General features: G+C 50.9%; 1 long non-coding RNA gene across 1 annotated transcript in view; it reads right to left on the bottom strand.

Annotated features, from left to right (window-relative positions):
• The window catches only part of LOC139597018 (uncharacterized), a 100,427-nt gene that overhangs the window by 53,267 nt on the left and 33,798 nt on the right, over positions 1–13,362 (bottom strand). The window contains exons 5-6 of the long non-coding RNA XR_011681495.1: positions 1,526–1,678; positions 1,036–1,189 (exon numbers count right to left, since the gene is read on the bottom strand). This is a non-coding gene — a long non-coding RNA (uncharacterized lncRNA). The remainder of the gene's footprint in view (positions 1–1,035; positions 1,190–1,525; positions 1,679–13,362) is intronic.

Genomic DNA, 13,362 nt, shown 5'->3' on the forward strand with positions numbered 1-13,362 from the left:
AGCCCTGCCCTGCTCAGTTTGGCCAGGCTGGAACCTGGGACCTCCTCTGGCCCTTGGCATGGCTTTCTCTTCCTTTCACCCTCCATCTTTTACCTCATTCATGAAGACAATAAAAAGGCTGGAAGCCCTGATCCCTGTGGCCTTTGGAAAAGGACCTCCTTGAGCAGCCCCCATCACCTCCTCCATGGGAAGGACCTTGCCTGGAGGTGTGCAGAGCTCATAGAGCAGCTCCTTTGCCCCTAGGGAGAAACCCCCAACTGCACCAACAGTTTCTATAACAAATGAAAAAGCAAGCAGGAAGGAGCATCATTGTCACAGGATGGCTCTGTGTTGAGCAGCTGTGCTGGGCTTGGCTCTTTACAGTATTTTATTCAACTTTTGGGCTCCCTTCCTGTCCTAAACAGATCTGGACACTGTTAACTTTTCTAAATCTTCTTTTACCTTATTGGCTGTGTTTCAGAAATAGGTGGCATGAGTCAATCACAGAGGACCAGTTTATAACATTGTAAGCTACTTCCCTCAAGTGGAGGGAATAAAAATCACTCAGCTGTGTGTCACAGGCTCTGTGTGTACCTCAGGCAGGGGGAAGATAATGGGAGATGGACACCTGCACGAGGTAGAACCTACCAAGCTGTCTGAAAGGTGTTAGGAGAACAGAAACATTGCCAGTGACAGTACAGAAGAAACTTTCCCACTGCACAGACCTCAAGGCACATGGGGGCACCCTGTGGGTCAGATCCCAAAGGGGCAGGTGCTCTGAGAGCCCAGCAAGTTCCCACATGGACAGCTCCTCTACATCCATGCCCAGGCTCTGGGAACATGCTGAATGCAAGCTGAGATGAGTGACAAGTGCTCCTACACAGCATTTCAGCACAAATGGAAGAGACTGCTTAGAAGCAGCTTGAGGGGTGGGTGAAAGACCTGTGGAACAAAGCTTTCCTGCCTCCCAGAGCTGGGCTGCCAGGCAGGATGGGATGGAGGGCACCAGGCCCAGCTGAGGGAGCTGCCAGCACTGGTGGTGGGAGCTGCACTCACCCTGAGGCTCTGTCTCATCTCATGGTCTCTGTTTTCCTCGGAGAAGCCAATGAAACACAAAGAATCCCCATTTCATCACAGTTCTACAGGTGTGGAGACAGCAGCCCAGCTCCAGCCTCTTCCCTGTGCTGTGAGCAGGAGGATGTTTCATCTCCTGCAAATGCAAAGAGATAACAGGGGTTTAGCACGAGGCAGGATTTGTTTCTGATCAGCCCAACAAAAGGACACACAACCCGTTTATCACTGGAAATTAATTGTGCCATCAATGCAGATGCCTGCAATTACTTCTGTTAAATATTATCTTTAATTAACTGTAAAATATATAATTAATAAACTTGCCCCCTCATTTTTGTTAAGTTTCACTGCTAAGACCTTATTACTGAAATAAATCTTCCTAGCAACACACGTTGACAGAACAGAGGAAGGTGCACGCCTCCAGCACAGGATAATTTCCGTATGGGAAGTGGAATTAGGAGGGAGGAATAATCACCTCTCTTCATGGCTAGGACTGTAGAGACACCCCACTCTGCCACCAGTTGTTTCAGCTTGTGCTGCTTGGAAGCAGGCACAGAGAATCTGCTTTGGCTGCCAGGGATGGCTCGCTCTGAAAGCTGTCAGGCAGATGCATGCTCGTCTTTCAAGCCTGGAGAAACAAAAAAATAAATTTCCTTTTCTGATTTATAGTCCATTAAAGAAGTTTTCTGACTGTAAAGCTGCACAGAAAGACCTTGGTGGTTAGGCTGGTTCTTTTAGAAGCCCTGTGTTGCTCCAGCTCTCAGTGCTGGGCTAGAGCTGCATGACTGATTTGCTTCCCACTTACATCAGAACTGTTTGGATTCAGGGAGGTTTGGGGATGGCTCTTAAACCATCCCAATTAGAAACGCTTCAAAAACATTGCTGAAATTTGACTCCAAGCATAAAATTCCCCTTAGACTTTGTCTCCACTTGTGATCTTTACCTCAAGTTCGTTGACTGCCAGATTAACCAGAGGTAATTAAAATATTTCCAAAGGCTGTTCTGGGCAACACTTTTTGCCTTGCTGCAGGTGACAAATGTTTGTGGTTTGCCTGAGGCTGGTGTTCCCTCCTGCCTGAGCTGAGCATGCCAAACCCAGAGGAATGCCTGCTCCATCACCTTCCTCCCTGCCTGGGGAAGGTGGCACAGGGACCCAGGGGCTGCTGGCACGAGGGAGGAGTGAACAAGCACAGAGATCAGCTCCTGGGCATGGAGGGACATAAAGAGGCACACAGGAGGGAAAGGGCTCTATGGCTTTAGAGGAAACCCTGCAATTTCCCTGCTTTTGCAGGTACCTGCATGGCCCCCAGCAGAGCCCTCAGCCTGGCAGTGTCAGTGCAGGTGAACTTCAGAAACAGAAGCACAGAGCACTGAGGCTGGGAAAGACCTGTGTGATCACCAAGTCCAACTCTCCAGCCAGCAGCACCACCATGGTCACCACTAAATCATGTCCTCAGGTGCCATTTGCATCTTTTTTGGACACTTCCAGGGATGGTGGTCCAGCACTTTCCTGTTCCAATGCCTGACCACCCTTTCTGTGAAGAAGTTTTTCCTAATACCTGGTCTAAACCTCCCCTGACACAATTTTCCCTTCAAGGCCCTGGTTTGGTCCCATTTGGAGCTATTTCACAGAATCACTGAGGTTGGAAAAGCCCTCCAAGACAATCAAGTCCCACCTATGATTGATCCCCACCTTGTCCCCAGCCCAGAGCACTGAGTGCCACCTCCAGGCATTCCTTGGACACCTCCAGGGATGGGGACTCCAAACCTCCCTCTGGGCAGCCCCTTCCAATGTCTGAGCAACCTTTCCATGGAGAAATTCCTCCTGATGTCCAACCCGAAGCTCCCCTGGCACAGCCTGAGGCCTTTTCCTCTTGTCTTTAGTAGAAGAGGAGAAGGATTCTCACCTTAACCACTGTACCAAGGTTTTAGCAATGAGATGAACGTGGGGAGACAGAGGGTATCAGTTCCTGGCCATCCACTACCACTTTGTCACCCCATTTTGCAGCTGTGAGCAGACTAAAAAGGGCTCTGTGGGTTGTGGGTGCTGGAAATGTCCAACCCCTGACACAGAGCAGGTCCTGTCTCAAAAAAACATAGGGGAGACCCTCACCCTGCTACAGCCTGAGTCAAAAGAAAGGGCTCCATTCTCCACTTCATTTAACTACCACTTAAAAATGGTGTCAGACAAATGTTAAAACAGCCAGCCAATTTGATTACACAAAAATTTTAGAGTCAGCAAATTATCTAGTGAAATGATGCATATAGAAATGTTAATTCAACAGCAACCAAAGCCTTCCACATCCCTTAACATCTAAAGATGATAATTCTACACAAAGAAAAGAGAGGCCTGAGCATACTGTCCTTGCTGGAGAAATTACAGGAATATTCTAGCTCCCACCTACACGGTATCCTATATGCAGTGATATAAATAGCAGGGGCTGAGGGAGAGTTTAGAAGTGGGTTTGGGCTGGAAGCTCTGAAATCACATTATTTGCCCTGGGTTTGCTGGGAGAGAGGCTCCTGTATCACCATGTGCCTCTCTGCAGAATCTTTCTGTATAAAAGTCTAATTTTCCTGTTCTATACAAAGCATAAAGGTATTTTATTTTGACACACACATACTCCCACCCTCGGGAGTGAGGACCCTTTGTGCCCACTCCCAGGCATTTTGTTCCTCAGGATCCCTGCTGGATCAGACCAGGAACACTGGAGAGGGAGAATGGAAGAGTTAAGCAACTTAACTCTCTGGCTCTCGGGCCGCAGAAGGGGAGGGAGCAGGGAGGCAAAGCATCTGGCTTCCCTGCTTCCCTAACAGCCTGGCGGGAAGGCTGCTGTCAATTCCGCCTTCTGCCTTGTTGGAAGAAAGTAGAAGTGACAAGAGGCCCTGCAGGCAGGCAGCCAGCAACCAGAAATTCAATTGTGCTACCTCCTGAAACTGGACTTTTTTTTTGGAGACCCTTTCCCTGAAATTGTTTTGACTTTAAAGAAAGGACTGTCATCGCAGTCCGGGGCCAATTCATCACCCCTGCTCTCCTGGCTCTCCTTGCCTCCATGCAAGCACATTTGCACAAAAGGATTTCCATTTTCTGGGCTGCTCTACAACCAGCCTCACCCACAATAAATACACAGACCCATAAATATGCACACACACACACACAAACACTGTTATTTATAGGTACAGCCAGACGCCCGGCCGGGTGTGTTCCTTCACTGTGTAACACCAGGGCTGCAGCAGCTGAATTTACTCCACACCCCCAGCTCAGCAAGCAGAGTGTGGGCCATACGGTCTGTCCCAGGGGCTTAGACCAACTGGTTATTGGCTGGTGCTGTTGTTCCTCTAACAAGCCCCTGGATATATGGCAGGGGCTGCAGAGAAATGCAGCTGGAGGAGCCTCTCCCTGTCAGCAGCAATCTGTCACCGCGCGCCCGCGCCCGCCCCGTGCAGCACAAAAGCTGCACGCCAGTGTCAGCACAAAGGTCAGGCTGCAGGTAGGCTGGGGGGGTTCTTCATTTCTGGCACCGTGCAGCCAGCTTGAGGCACCGTCTGGATGCTGCAGCAGGAATTTCAGCCTCACAGATGCCTGGCTATAATTTAAAACGAGGCAGCATTTCCATTACAAACCCCATTTTTCCCTGTGGATTTATACCTCAGCTATTCAGCTCCACTTTGGGGTGGACCTTCTTCACATTTTTCCTGCACAACATTTAAATCCAGCTCAGCCTCTGTTGGTTGTGAGATGGAGAAGGAAATTACGTATGCACACAAACACTCACGAGCACACACAAAAAGCTTACACAAACATATGCCCGCAGAGAGATCTGTCACAAAAAACCAGACCAGCCAATGCAAATAAGCTCAATTTTAAAAGTGAATTAATTTGACTCGATTATTCTCAATTATTAACAAGTTCCAGCAACCTTAGAATGCAATAACCACACTCGAGCTTTCATCTGGGTTAAATGGAACCAGATAACTCACACTGATAGAGATGATACCAGTACAAATCTGTGACAGCAAAGTTGGAGGCACAAACCCGACCCACTCAGAGCCCCTCTCCTTGCAGCAGTGTGGTAACAACTCCTGGATGCTTCCCCTCCCCTGAAATATTCCAGTGCCATGAATCACCCCTGACAGAGCCAGAACCCCCCTGTTTCCCTGGCTGCCAGGTGAAACCTGACCTGCACCACACTCCTGTCTGTTTATGACTTGCTCTGCCTTAAAAAGCCCATTTTGTTAGGGTTTTTTTTTTTAACTCTTTATCGATTCTACTTTGATGTAGTCCAATAAAGCACATTGACAGGAGCAATTTATGTTGGCCAGTGCCTCCAGTTCCAGGGAAGCCTTCCTGGCATATGAAGAAGGGTTAAGCACCTGGCAAGTACCATACAGGTTATCTAGTTATCCCAGATTACCAGGCCTGAGATGAGGAATGACCTCCTGTTTCTCCCACTCCCAAGCAGAAATTGGTATGATTCTCTCTATGATCACTTCCTCACACCACACAGAAACATTAGGAAATGTGACAAGGATTTTCTCCATCTGAAAAGGAAAAAGCTGTAAGTGGCCACTGGAAGGAGATGAGCATTTCCTCACCTCTGATGGCACAGAAACCAATCCTGGGGCACCAGAGCTGGCACTGGTACCAGCAGGGCTCAAATTTACCTGGAAATTGTAAGATGTGCCTATTCACATTCCTGCACAGGTGTGCAAATGCAAATTGTTCCAGTGGCACAAAGATCTCAATGAGGCAGTTAGGAATAGCATGGATTTATCCTGTCAGCTGGAAACGTTGCTGGTGTGCACATGATATGCTGTACTCCCTCTTCCTTTCCTGCTTTCACACTCAGACCTTGCTCCTGAGGCTGGGGAAGCACTGACCAAGAGCATCACTCAGGGAAGACATTTAGTAGATGTTTAGGTGGTTCCTAGGTGCAATCTAACAGTTTCCTTGCCTTTTGCTGAGAGGACAGAGGAGCAGAGCTGAGAGCTGCAGGGATTGGAAAACTCAGCTCAATTTAGCTACAGGGCAGTTTAAAGTGCCTGTTGCATTTTTCATTTAAGCACAGCAAATCCCCTCACTAAGCACCAGCTCAGGTGGCCATAACTGCTGGAATGCTAAGTGGGGAGCAGGTATTGGACAGGCCATGCATCAGGCAGAGCAGGGAGCAGCTGGAGAGGGACCCTGTCCTTCCAGGGAGGAGATGCCACCTGTCAGCAGCGCCCGCCGCTCCGCAGGCATCCGACCATGCTGGATTCTCATCCATCCACAGCTTCCTGCAGTCACCAGGCATGGATAGGGTTTCACTCCTCACCAGCTGGAGCTCCAGGAAAGGCAAGTCCAAGTCTCTCTCTCCAGAAATGAAGATGAGAAGATGAGGGGGGAACAGAGAGGCTGCAGTCGTGACACAGCAGAGATGGCCCTTGGTCACCTCCCGTGCCAACGGGACACTTGGGTGCTGAAAATGCAGCCCAGCACTTACAAAAGCAAAAGAACACAACAAAAACTTGGTCTTAAAACCCACCCAGACCTGCTGCCCCTGTGCCAGGCTCCCAGGGAGCCCCTGCTGCAAGAAGGGGGACAAGGCACAATTATTTGCCATGAGGCTGAGTGCACCTAACTTAGAGCTCTTCATTTATCAGAGAAAGAGCTGCAGAGCCTCCTGTCTCCTCACAGAGAGCCCTTCCCAGCACCAGCAGGAGGTTTCCTCATCCATGCATGCACCCTGAGCTCCATGGGCAGCTGGCAGTGCCCAGGGCTGAGGAAGGATGGCTGAGTGTGGCAGCCAGGCTGGAGCACAGGCAGACAGGAGGAGGGAGAGGAGCTGCAGCAGCCCTGGGTGAGCTGAGATGGACACAGGGCTCTGCACAGTGACCCCACTGTGTGGCTGCTCCAGGATCCCCCAGAGCTCCCACATGGCAGCTCCTGAGTGCTCAGGGGCTGCCAGGACAAGCACGTGGCACTCACTGGCATCCCACCCAGGAGTTATGAAGCCATCACTTGCTCAGGCTGTCCCCAGACAGTGCCAGCAGAGCTCTGCCTGCTCTCACCTGATTGGCATTTTTGGATGCTATCACTGAGAGGCAGTTTTGGAGCTTTGGGACCTGCTGAGGAGAATGAGGCCAAATTCTCAGCCCTTCTGCCTCCCCACTTCTGCCCTGCTTTCTCTTTTCTGGAAAGTTTTCCCATGCTAAGTATAGCTCCTAACAGGTGCATGACCAGAGGGGACTGTCAGGGATGCAGCTGTCCCCACAGAGGCCTGGCTCCATCTCCATCTGTCTCACTGGAGCTGTCCATGCTGCCTGGCTGAGCTCTCTGGACACAGGATGGGGGAGCAGCAGGGATGCAGGCAGGAAATACACGTACACACACACAGGGAGGGAGATTGTGCCAGGGAATGCCACAAACAAAGCCTCTAACATCAAACTAATGCATCCTTTGAGGCTTTCAAGACCCCTTGGCACACACAGGCAGGTTGCCAGCTAACTCATCTCTCTTCCTTGCCATGCTACCAGCCTGATGCCAAGGTCAAGCTTTAAAGGAAAGCTGGCTGCTCTGTAATCCCCTGTGCCTCATTTGGGGATGCCATAAACTCGTAAGGATCAGTGACAGAAAATATTTGACTGGGGCCAAGGCCAGTGTGATGCCTGAAGTGTTCCCTTGCCCAGGCACTGCCAGTCCTGGCTCCCACCCTGCCAGCCCCACAGCAGCCCCTTCCAGCTGGGAACCAGCCCTGGGGCTGCAGGTGAGGTGAGGCAGTGACACAGGGAGCTGGGATCCCTCTAACACCCCAGAGTGGGCAGGGGACATCAGGAGGCACCTCCACATGCACAGTGGTGACAAGGTGTCCCAAACTGTAGGGACAGGCGCTGGGGTGACCATGCTGGGCACTGAGTTGGGGAGATGAAAATAGGAGCAAGAGGGATAAGTGATAACCCTGCTCACAAACTAAAGGTGCTTCCTATCCCTGAGGTGTCCTGGGATAATTCCAGGCTGAGAGGACATGAGGAAAGAAGCATTTTGCAACAGCCCACTGGGTGTTGCAGCAGATCTGGTTCACAAATCTGGGTCCTGGGATGTGTGCTGTGCTAACAGGCTGGCTTGGCTTAATGGGAGGGTGATGAAAACCATCTGCAGGGAATAGCATGGCACAGTGACATCAGCACCACTGGAAGAACAGAGGAGGAGGAGGTTTCTGCAGTCACACTGGGCTACCACAGGACATGCTGCAGGCTGTACTTTGGCCCCAAAGTCCCACATCTGAATTTGGGGAACCCAGAGCCCAACTCCCTGCTCAAGCTGCAGGAAAGTGAGCCACAACCAGCCCTCAAAACTCTGCTGGGGCTCAGTGAAGGGGTGGGAAGGGCTGGGTGAGACTGATGTGTATAAATCCTTAGCAGAGGCAAAATCCATTCTCTTCTTTAATTCTCTGTTCAAATGAATTTTGAAATGAAACCACACTGCTGGTAGCAATCCAGTCACACCCTCCCAAAGGAAGAACCCTGCATCCTGGGTTGACATTTTTTCCCTGGATCTGGGGTGACTTTCCTTCACCCTTTCACAACAACTCCTTTCAGGCAGAAGTGCTGACTGAAGCTCTCTGGGTCTCCAAAGACCGTTCCATCAGCTCGGTGCTGCTGGGGCTGCCAGGCTGAGTTATCACAGGTCCTGCCCTCCCCTGCCATTAATACCTGCTCACCAAGGGAGCCCCAGCCAGCCCAGGCAGAGAAAGGCAACCTTGAGCTGCAGGAGTCTCCCACAGTAAGGAAGGAGGCATCAAAGGGAAAAAAGAGAAAAATAAATATACCCCAGGCATCTCTGGATAGTCTTAACAGAGCTCAGACAGCCCCAGGAAAGGAATGAATTACTGGGAGTCATGAACTTTCCAGCTCACATTCCCCAAGGAGCTCCAGCCACACCTCATGCCCAGCCTGATGTCCCACAGCTCTGTGTGCCACAGTCTGGGGTCCCTTCTGTCCCAGTCCAACCCTTCCTGCCAGGCACAGGGTCACACTCCTGTCCTGCTGCCACCTGTGTGACTGTGCCAGGTAACACCTGTAAATCATCTTCCTGCCAAAGCCCAGAGTAAACCAAGACAGAAGCAACACCCAGCACTGCAGCAGCACAGCTGGAACATCTGCAGCGTTGTGCAATCCCCTGCCTGGCCAGACGTGGGACTGAGAAAGGGCTTTCTGCTGAAAAATCCAAGACATGAGTAAAATTCTCTTTGTTTTTGGTTTTAATCCCAGACCTTGAGTGCCTAAACCCCAGGACTCGTGCCAGCATGCCAGCAATGAGCACAGTCACCCCCTGAACACTCCAGAAGTGAACAGGATCAGTGACCAAACATGGGAGCAGGGCTTTGTCCCTGGCCAGGGACACCAGCAGCACAAACCCAACTCAGGGATCTGAGCAGCCTTGGTCAAACCTCCTGCCTGCACTTCACCATCCAAACATCAATCTCCTGGGGGAGGAGGGGGTTGATGTGCTCTGTGGATTAGAGCTGGTGAATTAAGAACCTATAAAGATATTATCTAGGATCAGCCTTGAGAGCCCCAAAACACCCAGAGCCACAACTTTACTACAAAGCCTTCAGAAACAGGGTGTTCTTCAGTCCCCATCTCCTGGGGCCCTGTGTCTGCATGCAAAATTCCACTTTTGTTACTGCAAAAATGGCATTCCGGGCTCCCACAGCTGAAGAGTCTGAGAATGCAGCTGAAGGATTAAACCCCTCCTCCCCAGACCAGTAAATAAAGAGAACTAAAGCAGTTCTGCAAACTAGAAGGATTTGAAGCCAATTTTGTGACTGTATCAGGCAGTCCTGGCATTCTTTGTACTCAGGAGAAGCAGGGCACAATAAAGGGGGATTGACCAGAGGACTGGGATGGTTCCCTCCTATGTGCACATTTCTGGAGGTGGAAGGGCTGGCAGAGAGGAGGCAGAGGGAACAGGAGCAGACATTTGAGAGACATTTACAAATGGATTTCTGAGCCAAAATTTCCCCTCAGTTGCACCTGCACATCTCTGCAAACATACCTGGCCTCTGCACTGTGGGTTGAGGACAATTTAACCTGGAGTCTGAACAATGGGATTAAGCACTGGATCAGCAGAAAAATGGTTGCAGATAGCTACGATTGCCACTGGAGAGTGATTGTTTCCCTGAGCCACATTGTGAAAGTGTCGGTGCCTTTGTGAGATTTAATGGCCCAATTATCGCAGGCGGTGTCACCTCCTCCCTTTGTGCATGCCCAGACCTGCTCTGTGCCTTCCTCCCCTCTCTCGCTCTGCCAGCAGGCAAACACACCTTTGCTGCTTCTTCCTGGGTAGTTCTCAACCCACCTTCTCCCCTGCCCAGGGATGGGGGGCCGGGGATGCCAGACCAGGTGGGCTCTGGGATGGCTGTCTCATCCTAAAGGTGGCTATTTGGGAGATGGTCTTTTTCCACGGGTGAAAATCGAAGTTTTTACTTAATTAACAAAAATCTAATTTAAAAAATTCTCATTGAAGTCATGTCAAGCTCTCCTCCCAAACATCAGAGTGAGCCACCATCCTGGTCTCCAGCAGCTGCAGCCTCTGTCACACAGCACCTGTCAGCATCCCAGCAGCTCCACCTGGCACTCACAGCAAGGGGCTTGGCTGGGATGTCCAAGGAAGGGGATTGAGAGGGCCCTGCCAGACTACAAAGTGCTTCTATCACCCAAAGACTGAGGTTACACCCAGCCAGAGATCAACCAGTCTCTGTTAGCCCCACAATCCCTCTCTAAGGAACATCCACTGAATACTCCATAGGCACAGAAACCTACCTTTGGTACCTGGCTCCTTGGAGAGCAGCACCTGAGCCAAAAGCCCACAGAGCTGTGGCAATGGGCAGTGCTGCTCCTCCCCAGCACAGCAGGGTCAGGCCACAGGGAGAGTTAATCCCACAATGGTTGGGTTGGAAGGGACCTCAGAGCTCACCCAGTTCCACCCTGCCAGGGGCAGGGACAATTTCACTGGGCCAGTTTGCTCCAAGCCCCATCCAGCTTGGCCTTGGATACTTTCAAATTAATTCCAGAATTCAAGAAGGGGCAGGGGCTGGTGTCAGGAAGGGGCAAAGCTCCTCTTCTGCTCTCCTAAGAGCAGCCTGCAGCAGGCCATCCAAGACATCCTCACCAGGATATTAATAAAGCACTATAACAACCAGAATTAGAGAGTTTCACCACAGGATTGGACATTTATGTGCACAAGAACAGCATCTGAGGGACTCCAGCTCCAGTGACAATCAGAGCAGCTCCTGCCTCTCCTGCTCTGGGGTAGGAGCTGCTGCCAGCTGGGGTCAGGGGGGAATCTCCCCTCACAGGGTAGTATTGCACAATTATGGCCATTATGGGATTTTTATGTCTTCCTTTAAGGCATCCAGCTCGGCTTCTGGTGGAGACAGGATACAGGGCTGGAAGTTCTGTTGGTCTGTTCAGCTCAGTTTTTATGTCCTAATACAAAATTAATGCTTCTCTCACTGAGACTTCATGAGGCAAAGCTGCCTGCTCTGGGCATTCCAACTGGCAAAGCAAAAGTGGGGCTGCAAATTCATTCCTTCCCAATGCTCCTGGATGGAACACATCCCTCAGCTCCCACCCAGGCTCTCTGACTCACCTACACCAGTGCAGCCCCCCAGACTCTCAGGAGCAGCACCCTGGTGCTGCAGTTTGCAGCTCCCATGCTCGAGGGGTCCCTCAGCCTCCTGCTTCCTCTGCCAGGAATGCCTGATCCACAAATCCCTGCTGCAATACAGGTGGGCTGCAGGCACTTCAAACCTGACTGTGCCTCCTCTTCAGCAGCCTCTCCTGCTGACTAAGGGGCTGCCTGTCAGGTTAGGCAGGAACAGCTGTCTCAAAAACTGTATTTCAGGATTCACACAGAGGTTCCTTCTGATTGTATGGAACAACACCTCATTCATCATTCAGAGTGCCAGACAGAGCCACTCATCTTCACTCGATGACACCTCTTATCTACAAACACCTCGACTGACTCACAACCAGCCTGTGAACCCATCAGGATCTTTTTACCATGCCAGGGGCAGGTTTTCCTGGCTCACATCCAGCACAGTGCTGGGGGCTGGAAGAATTCCTTGCTCCCACGAGGACTCTTTCAGGGTTTTTCTGAGCAGACACTGTGCTCCTAGTGACTGGAGCAGGCTGTTTTTCTGGAGCTGATAATTTTGGTATCCAAGTGGAAGCCAAGCTCTGCAATTGCCTTGTGTGTGGCTGGCTTGTGGCTTGCCCTGAGGGAATCCATGGCACTGCTGGGAATTCTGACCCCAGAGTCCTGACTCAGGCGTTCTGCAAAACCACAGGGCCTGTTGCTTCCAGGCCCATCTCTGTGCTCCTGTGTCTCTGCTGGGGCCAGCACAGGGATGGAAAAGGCAGGATTTGAACTGCTGGACCCACAACAAGGAGAGATGTGAGCAGCAGTCATCTCCCACAGTGCAGCTCCAGAAGCCTCTTCCCTTTGGCTTTGTGTCCAGCTGTGAACCTGCAACAACTTCCACCATCCTCACCTTCCTGCTTCCACCTGATCCTCTCCAACCCATCTCCACCTCACTGCAGGCTGCCACAGAGTTCCTCTACCTCCTCCAACCAATGCCATAAAGTAAATTGTGGTGCACTGTTACTGATGGGGGAGCTTTGACACACACAGCTTAATTCACTGCGAAAGAGGACTCAAATATTAGGCCCTGACTCTGAAATAGGGAATTTCTCTTGGTGGCCCTTAGTGACAAACTGACCACACAGAACAATGAGGCAGAGGACCAGAGCCCCTGGGCCCATCCTGTGACACCAAACACTCCTGCTGTGCCCTGCTCTGATCACAGCACCATGCTGAACCCTTCTTCACCCTGCAGCTCTCTCTGTCTAGGGAACAATGTCCTGATTCCTAGAGGGATGTCGACCAAATCATAAAGATGTAATGACATTGTCTGGGCTGACATGCTGATCAATGCCTTTCATGCAAAATTATGCTTTCTGCAACTAATAAATATTGATCCTTTTTGTTCCTGTGCAGCTCTGCAATAAAGAGTGACTTAAATGTCTGCCAGCTCTGAGCTTCCACCATCATTTTCCAGCCCCCAGCTCCTTGGCAGCATCCCTCTGCACTTCCTATTGACACTGGTGCCAGTGCCTGATCCCAAGGAGGGCACATCACCCCCATGAACATCCACCTCCCTCTGTTCTCCTGTCCTTTGAATGGTCCTCATGTCACAGGGGTTCATGGGAAGCAGTGGAAAATAAATGGAATTGGAGAGAGTGCTGGAGAAGGGGAGCAGGGTCATG

The sequence above is a fragment of the Agelaius tricolor genome, unplaced genomic scaffold (genome assembly GCF_023055355.1).
Source record: "Agelaius tricolor isolate 1412-34295 unplaced genomic scaffold, bAgeTri1.0.p SCAF_16, whole genome shotgun sequence".
NCBI lineage: Eukaryota > Metazoa > Chordata > Aves > Passeriformes > Icteridae > Agelaius > Agelaius tricolor.